At 40.4% G+C, this 12,230-nt stretch overlaps 1 protein-coding gene across 1 annotated transcript in view; it reads left to right on the forward strand.

Moving 5' to 3' along the window:
* bcar1 (BCAR1 scaffold protein, Cas family member) overlaps nt 1-12,230 on the forward strand; it is a 54,487-nt gene that overhangs the window by 29,464 nt on the left and 12,793 nt on the right.

A 12,230-nucleotide genomic window follows, 5' to 3' on the forward strand; every position in this document is an offset into this window, starting at 1 on the left:
AGGCAATATTTAGCTGAAAATAGAAAAGCAACAGACGAGGATAGAACATCCAGTGCAATTGTTCCTGGCTGAGCTGTGGATGTTTTTGTATCACACACACACACACACACACACACACACACACACACACACACACACACACACACACACACACACACACACATCCTGTTATTGTCACTGTTTTCTGGTTCATGCTTCTATTTCTTGTCATACCAACATCCCAAGGTTGCTCTTGTGTCAGTTTCCAAACATTTACCGGTTATTGACAATCTGCATTGGTGTAGTGAATCAAAGTCTATGTACAGGTGTGGTTAGTGCAGTAAACCCTAAATCAACTTTTATAATTATTATTCTGGGTCTCAGTGAGGACAATTTCCAGTTAAAGAAATATAGCAAAAATTTCAAATGATATTCATTTAAGATTATAAAAACACTCAAATCCAATTAGGTGTGTTCTACTCTTCCAGTGTTGTGATGCAATGCTGCATTGATTTGAAGGCACTATAGAGACATTTCAAAAAAAGAATATGCTGAGATTGTAATAAGATAAAAAGGTGTGTCCTGTACTTGTTACACTGTGTCCTCTTAGTGAGGTTCAGTACGAGTAATGCAGAGAGAAGGCTTCATGATACAGAGAAGTAGAAAGATGGTTAACCTGCTGACAGGAAGTACAGAACAGACCTTTTAGGAACACATATTATAGTAAGTAATGGCTTTCTGACATCTTTATACAGACATGACAGAACTTTTAGGAAATGTATATAGTATTTGGCGCCTGGTGTTACGGGGGAAGTGTTATCAGAGCGTTGAAGGAGTTGAGAGGTTAGATAATGATGAAGAAACAAGACTGAGTTTCAGTTGTCTCACAGGCTGAATTTTTTTTTTTTATGATCAGCTTCATCTGCAGATCTTTAAGTCTTAATGCTTTACCTGTTATGTCCCACAATGCACTGGTATAGGGTCACAAGACTTTCAATTGCTGCTATTCTTAAAATCCTATTTGCTCTCAAACACATAATGTCCTTATGATAATGTGGCTGAATCAGGTAATGCACACAGCTATTGCATATGTTTAATGTTCCTCATTTAAAAGAATAAACAAATGTTCTATTAATGCAATTGCATTCCAACAATCAGAGACGATGCTATTTCAATGTTTATTACCAAAAAAAAACGTTAAATGATTGTCAGCTAGACACATACGAGCTCAATTTGGTAGAGCTGATAGCTTGGACTCGATATATACAATCTATATACACACACAAACACACACACACACACACACACACACACACACACACACACACACACACACACACACATTTGTATTAATCCATGCAGTTGGCATTACTGAACTTGAACACATAAGGTGAGATTACTATAACTTCATTATCATTCCTAACAAACCATGGAAAACAACAAGATGAAATGTCCTTATGCCAGAACGCCATAGCAACGCTTACCTTAATGAATTTAAAACTCCACATCACAGCACCCTGCAGAACAATTCACCTTGATAAGAAGGGGAAGACAGAAGAGAATACTAAAAGCTGAGCGACTGGAAAATGTGTGTGTGTGCGTGTGCGTGTGTGTGCGTGCGTGCGCTTGCGTGTGTGTGTGCATGTGTGTGTGTGTGTGTGTGCTTGTGTGTGCACGTGTGTGTGTGTGTGCGTGTGTGTGCATGTGTGTGTGTGCTTTCAGAAGAAACAGTGAAATAATAAGATTGTTAATAATTCAGCTCTGATCTTGTGGTTGGATGAGTAAGCACTTTACTGCACCAGGTGTGTGTGTGTGTGTGTGTGTGTGTGTGTGTGTGTGTGTGTGTGTGTGTGTGTGTGTGTGTGTGTGTGTGTGTGTGTGTGTGTGTGTGTGTGTGATTGGTAATGGTTGATTCCAGCTGCTCCTCTTTCTCCTAATGTGTTCCTCTGTCTGCTTCATAATAAATGCATATGCACAAACTGGAATGAAACAAACAAACAGATCCCACAGCTGCACCATGGGACAGTAACACTTATATGAGGTGTTTTAGATAACGTTGGAAAAGCTATATATGAATGTGGGATGAGAGGCTGGTATATAGAGCCTTATTTCCGTAGAGCAGGGCTCTCCAACACGTCGATCGCGAGCTACCGGTAGCTCGCGGGCAGCTTTTCAGTAGCTCGCCGCTCGATTATTGATTATAGCGTAGTAAGGTTGCTTATTGATTTTTCGGCCGCGGCTGGACAATAACGTTTTTTTATTTTAGAATTTTTTCTGTCACACGAATATCAAATGGTCGGTGACGCAGAGATCAAGGAACAGACGTGACAGCAGCACAGCGACAACACACACGGAGCAGTCTGCTTTCTCCACCAACACCAGTCCAGAACTAACAGCAGAATGACCCGCTCTGAATCAGGCCCTGTCGCTGCGCGTCAGAGACACACAGGGAGGGATTTGTGTTTTTTGAAAAACACTCGTTATCGTCATGTCAGGTTTTTGGTGGATTTAATCAAGTCTTGGATTGCAGAGTATGAATGTCCTCTTGCTATTTTCAGTTGATAAATACTTGTGTAAAGTTTGTGAAGGCAGGAGGAAAGCTTCCGCGATCACCGTCTCCTCTCCGTTCCTCCAAACCCCGCCCCCTCCCTGAAAATAATGAGTGACAGGCTGATAGTGACCCGATAGAAACTTTATTATTCACTTAATCACTGATTGAGATATGATGAAGCTAACTTAATCTCATACATTCATGGGATTTATGTAACAGTAAGACAGATAATGTAAGTGTGCACCCACATGCACTATTTTTGTTTTTATAATGCTATTGTAAATACTCCTGCTGTTTTCAGACTCAAGTCCTGTGTGTGATGCATTCAAGACATTCAGTGTCTTTTTTTTCAACTGATGAGGGCTATGTGAATAAATGTAAGTGATGTGATGCAAGTAGCTCTTGGCCACTTTCATTTTTTGAAAGTAGCTCTCAGATGAAGAAAGGTTGGAGACCCCTGCCGTAGAGCATACTGCAATCAGATTGTGTAACGTGCTCAGCATGAATCCTCTTTCATAGCATGGCATGGAATGGTAAAGTTGTTTACTGATGATGATGATGATGATGTGAAAGTAGAGCTGGTTGCCTGCAGCTCTTAATCTAACCGCTCACTATGCCTTTGGCACTGGTGACTGTATCCATATTGTTCTATGCACACAATCTTTATCAACAAACATCCCACAGAAAGATATTCCATGAGGTAATATGGCATCTCCTGAGATCATGCTCCCCTGAGGAAACCCCTTTAATTCAAAGCAGTCCACTTGGTTTTCTTGTGCTGTGTCTCAATTCACACACTCCTGTACTTACATGTGGTGTTTTGAGTGCATAAATGATCATTTCCTAATGCAAAGTATAGCCAAATGCACTTAGAGTACCCACATTTTGCACTCATAACATTAAAAAAAAATGGAATGTGGAATGCAGGACATTTCTCACAATCAACAATCAACTTTAGGCTAGGTAACAGAAGTAGCGTGTAAACACAGCAATATATAAATAAAGGTTACCCACGTGAGTTTTTTCAAAATGTAATACACATACCACTATGCCAGTGTCATTGTATTGGGTTAGTTAAGCAGTCTGTAATGATTTGCTACCTACAACGAAAGCATAGCTAGGTAGCAAGTTAGCAGTGGCGATCATCACTTGTTGTCGAAATTCATCTTAAGTGTTAACAATACACAACATGACAATGTTCTAAGGAGCATATCTGAATCAAGACACAGCATTAGTTTCAACCCTAAAGATAGGCACTAAGGATATAGAAATAGTTAGAACACTGTTTGTTTCCCCAAAATGTTCCTATTGTAGGATACAATGAGTATAACAGCCACTGTCAATATCAACAATCAATGGTGGAGACTTGTGTAGAGGCTGGATATTGTTCCGGGTCTAACTCTTATAGTGCCAAGCTAATCCCCTCTGAACCGAGTTACTGCACGTGTAAAAGGGAAAACAATGTATCAGCTCCACCTGTATGCATCATAATTGAACTATGATGACAGTGTCTTTAACCGTTTTTGCACATTTTGGAACTGAGAGCCACAGGGTAGGAAAGTCAGGAAGTATTGGGATCAAATGATCTTCTTTCCTTGTGTCATTATGGGGTTTCTTTCAAACCCTCAAATATTAATCGGCCTTAAAAATCCAGTTCAAACCCCTTTAAACTGTGCAGTTCAGTCTTAATGTCCTATTAATACACTAATATACCACTATATGTATTGGAACATACCTTATATACTGTAGTACAATCTTTTTATTGCACATTAATACTTTAACTCCTTGTGTTTATAAATAGTTGTATTAATTCATCTTTTATTTATTTCCCTATAATATGGAGCAACTGCCTTGAAACCCAGCTTCCCCCGGGATAAATGAAGTATTCTGATTGTGATATTTATGAATGTGGATACATTTGAAAGGTCTGCTCCGTGTCACCGGGGGACGATATGAATGATTTATGAATTGTTCTTTAAATATTTTTTCACTGGGACGTTTTTCATAAAGGTCAAGGACACGTAGTGAGGGCTGAGAAAGGAGCTCACATTTTAGTCAGAGTTGCGTAAGTGCTGTGCCTGCATGCTTTATGTATTTACCTTGCCAATGCCCTTCATTGTAATGACTTGCTCTTATGCTCACTTACCTCCCATTCCCAAGTGCTCCACACACACACACACACACACACACACACACACACACACACACACACACACACACACACACACACACACACACACACACATACACACACACACTGTTAAAAGACACACACTTCCCCCTTGCCAGTTAGTTATTATGAGATAAGGAGTTCCTGCTGAGGGAAAACTACGCACACTCTCTCTCTTCCACCCACACACTCACACAGATGGGCAGTCATTTAAGAGTGATGAAAACAGCAGTGTTTGTTTCAAACATGGAGGCAGAATGGAGCAGGAAGTGAGCAGCGGGCAGAGGAGCTCCAGCTGCAGAGGCTCAGCTGCTGTGGAAGTCTCCAGCTCGGCTTTACACACCAAATGTTCCTTTGTGTGTGTCGGGGCAGCTTGTCTTTGTGTTTCCAGACGCACAAATATGAGAGACACGTGTCTGTCTGCAGCATGCACACTCCAACAGAGGTGCTAACAGGGAGAATGTGAGGGGACTCCAAGCTGTGGAAACATGGCAGGGAATAATACAGACTATGACAGTTAAAGAGGCCTGTATTCTTTTTGTTGGGATTTTCCGTTAATAACTGTGTAATTTATACCTGGCTGCTAAATCCTAAGAATTTACAGGATTTGTAATTTGAAAAGTATTTTTTCTTTATTTTTCTTTTTTTTATTATATTTGTATTATATCATAACTTAGTACTTTTTTTTAACATATGTAACATTAAGCTGTCTGTGGCTCTTTCCTGCTGTAACAATGCAAATGTCCCCTCTGTGGGACTAATACAGGTATTCTGATTCTGATTCCTCTCCTGTAGTGTTCTACAGGTTTGTGTGCATGTCAATGGTCTGCAAAGGCTAACATCCCTGTGTTCCCCCCATAGTGACATCACTAACACTTGCGCTTCAATTGGATGGCATACGTGAAAGTCTAAGGGGGCGGGACATCTCTAAGCGGTTGACCAATCACAACAGAGCCGGCCAGCTAACCAATCAGAGCAGACTGGGCTCTGGTTTCAGACAGAGGGTGAAAAGAGGTGCTGCAGCACAGGCAGTATGAGAAAAATAAAGAGCTTTTTGAACATTAAAGCATGGAGACATGTCCCAGTAGAGACACTACATACTGATATGAACCTGGAAGTGAGCAGAATAGCAGGAGAGGACTCTTTAAAGTAGAGACACTACATACTGATATACACCTGAACATCAGCAGGAGAGGACTCTTTAAAGTAGAGACACTACATACTGATATACACCTGAACATCAGCAGGAGAGGACTCTTTAAAGTAGAGACACTACATACTGATATACACCTGAACATCAGCAGGAGAGGACTCTTTAAAGTAGAGACACTACATACTGATATACACCTGAACATCAGCAGGAGAGGACTCTTTAAAGTAGAGACACTACATACTGATATACACCTGAACATCAGCAGGAGAGGACTCTTTAAAGTAGAGACACTACATACTGATATACACCTGAACATCATCAGGAGAGGACTCTTTAAAGTAGAGACACTACATACTGATATACACCTGAACATCAGCAGGAGAGGACTCTTTAAAGTAGAGACACTACATACTGATATACACCTGAACATCATCAGGAGAGGACTCTTTAAAGTAGAGACACTACATACTGATATACACCTGAACATCAGCAGGAGAGGACTCTTTAAAGTAGAGACACTACATACTGATATACACCTGAACATCATCAGGAGAGAACTCTTTAAAGTAGAGACACTACATACTGATATACACCTGAACATCAGCAGGAGAGGACTCTTTAAAGTAGAGACACTACATACTGATATGAAGCTGAGAATTAGCAGGAGAGGACTCTTTAAAGTAGAGACACTACATACTGATATGAAGCTGCGAATTAGCAGGAGAGGACTCTTTAAAGTAGAGACACTACATACTGATATACACCTGAACATCAGCAGGAGAGGACTCTTTAAAGTAGAGACACTACATACTGATATACACCTGAACATCAGCAGGAGAGGACTCTTTAAAGTAGAGACACTACATACTGATATACACCTGAACATCAGCAGGAGAGGACTCTTTAAAGTAGAGACACTACATACTGATATACACCTGAACATCAGCAGGAGAGGACTCTTTAAAGTAGAGACACTACATACTGATATACACCTGAACATCAGCAGGAGAGGACTCTTTAAAGTAGAGACACTACATACTGATATGAAGCTGAGAATTAGCATAACATGTCCTCTTTAATGTAGATTTCTTTATTGGTTAAACAACACAAAGAGAGTGGGATCTGATTTCCCTAAAGGCCAGAGGATGTCTGGACTAAATTAGTTTTTGATGCACATGGATTACACATCCGTTTGCATGATTTACCGTACTGTTAACCAATAATATAAATGTGGCATCATCAGCATATTGAGAATGCTTAGTCGTCAGATATTACAGATAATGAAAAAGCTAATAAATGGTCTTAAGATATCATTGAGTGTGTGTGTGTGTGTGTGTGTGTGTGTGTGTGTGTGTGTGTGTGTGTGTGTGTGTGTGTGTGTGTGTGTGTGTGTGTGTGTGTGTGTGTGTGTGTGGGTGGGTGTCAGGAGGTCAAGCTGTAGTGTCAGCTGACAGCTGTCATCGAAGGCATTGATGTTAGTAAGGGTGTGTCAGCAGCCACGTGTCGCAGAGACTCCTGGCTTAACACTCTCTGACACACACACACACACACACACACACACACACACACACAGGGACAGCTGTACACCATCAATGTGTGTGATGAAAAAGCGTTTGCGTAGAGGACTTGAAAAGTCAGGGGCATGTTGGTGAACGGTTATTTTGTGTATTCCCATCTCGAGCCCTCTTATTATCTACATACACTCACACACTCACACACTCACACGCACACGCACACACACACACACACACACACAGCTACAATACATATTCCAGTGAGTGGGGTTTTGAAAATAATAATTGAAAGTATTATAGAGTTGACCCTGTGCTTGTGTGCACAGCCAGTGTGTGAAGCAGCAGCTACTGTATAGGCCATGTTATTGGTGTAGGTGTAATACAAATCAAACAGTCCCTTAAATATTATATTTGTTACAAATGAGGAGTTCACTGGAGAATCTGGTGGGGATATTGATTAAGTATCCAGCACAAGTCATGCCATGCAGCATGTGAGTTATAACGGCTGTGATAATGAGGAAGAAAAGTTATTTCTGTTTTCCCACAGCCTGACGGATTTGAACACTTTGCATTTGAAAACGTAACATTATGAACGCTTGCGTGATGCTCATCCCGATCCCTCACTTATATATTAGAGGGTGAAAACTAGGCCCATTTCCCTTCCCTTGCTGTTGAAGTAAGTCTCACACATGGATTGGATCTAAAGCTGCTTGATTTGGGGGATTTTGAGTCTTAATGAATAACACCATGAGCTTTATTATGTTGTAGTTGGTTTAGTTTTTAAACTTGTCCCTATATACTTAAATATTCAAGTCAGTCACCCCTTTTCCATAGAAATGAGTTATTTTTCATGTTTACTTAAATTCACGGACTGTCTCACACCATAAGATAAGATTCACCTTTATTAGTCCCCCTGGAGTCTCTGTTTAGCAGCAACAGAAGAGTGAAACACAGGACAATACACATAAGGGTTCACACTGGGATAATAAGAAACAAGAATAAACATGTAAGTAACATATATTCCTCATATTCATTTTGAAAACGGGTGTACTTCCCCTTTATTTAGCTGTCAGAGTAATGTAAAGAGGAGCATGTCTGCATGACTCAAATCCATCACTTTCACAGATTAAGCTAGCCATGTGACATATTTCAAGTCTGAATAAATATGATGAATGTGTGTGTGTGTGTGTGTGTGTGTGTGTGTGTGTGTGTGTGTGTGTGTGTGTGTGTGTGTGTGTGTGTGTGTATAAACTGTCAAGTGTGCGAGCCTAAATTCTGCACCACATGCTGAGAGATTAACTGGAGACTAATGAAGTCAACACGGCTGTCTGGCACACTCCCACTCATATCTGTAGACATATCACACACACACACACACACACACACACTGATTGAAGTAGGAATATGTGTGGTTCTTCTCATTGTCCATGTGTTTCTCTGACAGCCTGTGTGCAGTCTGCAGCCTGCTAGACAATATCTGAAACATTCTCTGTTAACATTAAAGCATCATTCTGCTTTGTGCTCACCACAAATAGTCCAAATGTCTCCCAGTTTATCAGGCCCTGTTCAGACAGTTTAAGAATGCATTTCTATTTTTGTTTCTAAATAGCTTTGGTAAGGCTCTGCCTGCAGTGTGTCTCAGCCAGTTAGAGCTGAAACCCCTTAACTCATTCTAGATCTTCATCAGAGTGGTGTAGGGATGATGTATTTGTGTAGGCCAACCTATAAATTGGCATCCCAAGGGCTCCCTCGACAAAAAGCAATGGGATTTTACCATTTGATTTTGGAATATTGAAGAAAATAACATATGTGGCAAACTTATATTTATGGTAACTACATGTTTTTTATTTTCTAGTACAAAACGCAAAAATCCCTTCACCTTATGTTAACCACAGACCTTATTTCCGGCGTCTAACCACAAACATGGTCAAAAAGGTGGACTTCCAGATGAGGGGAAATGCTAACTCATTTCCGTTTTAGACTCATTCCTGAGCTTACACCAGCAGGATTTAATGATCTTGAGAGGTGTATAAACTCACATTATGGCAGTACAATCTGGTGCAGGAAGTGTGACAATGTAACCTTTGAACATCAACTTCAATTACCTTTTTAGTCTTTGCTGAGTTTATCCCTGACGAGTGAAGGTCTGTAGGAGTGTTACCTTACTATCACAACCAATAGACAACACACAGCAACAATATGACTACACACACACAATGAAACATAACAGTAGTCCCCAATACGTCATGTAGATCACAGCAATAACATGCATTACATGATGACATCCTAATAAATCCAAACTGTTTCCATCACCATCAGAGGTGAGTCTGTCCATCTGGGTTGTGCCAGACAGTCAGTCTGAGCATGCAAACACACACACACACACTCACCCACAGACACACACACGGCATGCCATGTGGTGTTAGAATCCAATTCAGTGGGGGGTAGAGCGTGTCGCTTCTCTCTTGGAGACATGCCCCCCGTACTAATCTGTTAAGACCCCCCTGCACTACTGCTTGGTGACTCTGTGCGCGTGTGTGTGTGTGTGTGTGTGTGTGTGTGTGTGTGTGTGTGTGTGTGTGTGTGTGTGTGTGTGTGTGTGTGTGTGTGCTACATGCTCCACATAGCTAGCATGGCATTCTCAGGCTGTTATGAAGGGCCGTGTAGGCCAAAATTCAAACTCACCTCGCACACACACTACTGAAAACATCTGGCCTCGCACACACACTACTGAAATACTCTCACATTCACTACTACAGGAGCTCCAACAAGCCGTTTAGGACAGAGAGTGAATACACATACTATACAGAGATGCTGTATGAGAAACCAATGTGAGTTTGGAACATTGAACAATGTAAATCTATTCTAGTAGACCTCAACAATGGAATTATGATCAGTAGAAATGGCCATGACATGGGACCTTTAAATGGTAAAACAAAAAAAGGAAAGGTTCTGGCTCAATTTCGGCTTAGTTAGCTTGTTAGCTTATTGCAGCTGTGCATGTTGCTAGCGGGTTGTTAAGCCACCTCACGAGCTGCGCCAGGTGATGTAAACAAGAAAACCTCGATAGACCAGACCGTCTCGGTTTGTAGACCGCTCGGTCCGGGGTCCAGCCTACGGCTGCGGTGCTGTTTCTCTATAAATCCATGCTGAATTGAACCTTCTGTTTCCTTCTTCTTCTTCTTCTTCTTCTTCTTCTTCTTCTTCTTCTTCTTTAATGGCGACTTGCAACCAGACGATCATTATCGCCACCTACTGTATCACTGCAGCATTGTTCTTTGTTACTTCCGTTTCATTACAATGACTTCCGTTACAGCAAGAATCCCCCTCACACACATAGGTGAAACACATGCACATTCCCGACTGAGAATCTTTCAGTAAAATGTTTTCAGTAGTGTGTGTGTGAGGTTCATTTTCAGTTGTTTGTGTGTGAGGTGTTCACTAGTGAATGTGAGAGTATTTCAATAGTGCGTGTGTGAGGTTAATTTTCAGTTGTGTGTGTGTGAGGTTAATTTTCAGTAGTAAGTGTGTGAGGTTTAATTTTCAGTTGTGTGTGTGTGAGGTGCTCAGTAGTGAATGTGAGAGGATTTCAATAGTGTGTGTGTGTGAGGTTAATTTTCAGTTGCATGTGTGTGAGGTTAATTTTCAGTAGTAAGTGTGCAAGGTTTAATTTGCAATTGTGTGTGTGCGAGGTGTTCAGTAGTGAATGTGAGAGTATTTCAGTAGTGTGTGTGTGAGGTTAATTTTCAGTTGTGTGTGTGTGAGCTGTTCAGTAGTGAATGTGAGAGTATTTCAGTAGTGTGTGTGTGAGGTTAATTTTCAGTTGTGTGTGTGTGAGGTGTTCAGTTGTGAATGTGAGAGTATTTCAGTAGTGTTTGTGCAAGGCCAGATGTTTTCAGTAGTGTGTGTGCGAGGTTAGTTTGAATGTTGGCCTACACGGCCCCTCATAGGCTGTGGCTCCATCTCTCATTCATTCTTTCTTCCCTTGTGGTTTTTGTTCATCTTACTCCGGGCTTTAGGCAATAAACAAATGATATGTATAAGTTGTTTACACTACATTTCTTCACCTGGTAGGTTAGGTTTTATTTGAAATGTTTAATCTCTGAGATTTCTGTCTCTATCCAATAAAGGGGAATTAAAATGGTTGTGTTCTGCTCAAAGCATAGAAAGAACGTCATTTAAAGAATAAGCAGCAGCACATATCTCTGTTTCTATTGGAACAAAGTCATTCCCAAGGAGAACTCTGAATTATCCAAAGTAGCAGGGTTATAAAATAATAACTATGCATAAAACTAAACTATCTGCATGACTAGGTACCACAAGAGAGAACAGAGAAATGTTGTCTTTTTATTATTTCAGTGAGCCAACTCTTTAACATTTAATATGCTCCCTTGTATCTGTGTTAGTGTTGCTTTGTGAAACAGAGCAGATTAGAAAAGAGGAAAATGAAAATGTTCTATTTAATAAACAATGCTCAGGTCTAAAATAGTTTCACTGTAGCATGGAACTGGAGCAAGACACAACAGATACAATCTGACTAAGAGTAGTTGTAATGCATATATGTGCACAAATGTGCATATAACCACTTACACATGCATGACTGTATATATGCTAATACATTCATGTATGTTCCCCATGCACATACTGGAGATATGTGTACATACAGGCAGCTGCTATATATACATTTGTATGCATAGACTATGTATGCAACGCAATGCAATATCTATTGAAAAATTATGAATTGATTTAAAACGAGATATATAGAGCAACTCATACATATGTATGTTTCTTTATTTATTCTGCTCTCTTTTTTGTATATGTATAAATATTTGTTCCTGTGTAAAAAGTTGAAGAACATTATAA

The sequence above is a fragment of the Trematomus bernacchii genome, unplaced genomic scaffold, assembly GCF_902827165.1.
Source record: "Trematomus bernacchii unplaced genomic scaffold, fTreBer1.1, whole genome shotgun sequence".
NCBI lineage: Eukaryota > Metazoa > Chordata > Actinopteri > Perciformes > Nototheniidae > Trematomus > Trematomus bernacchii.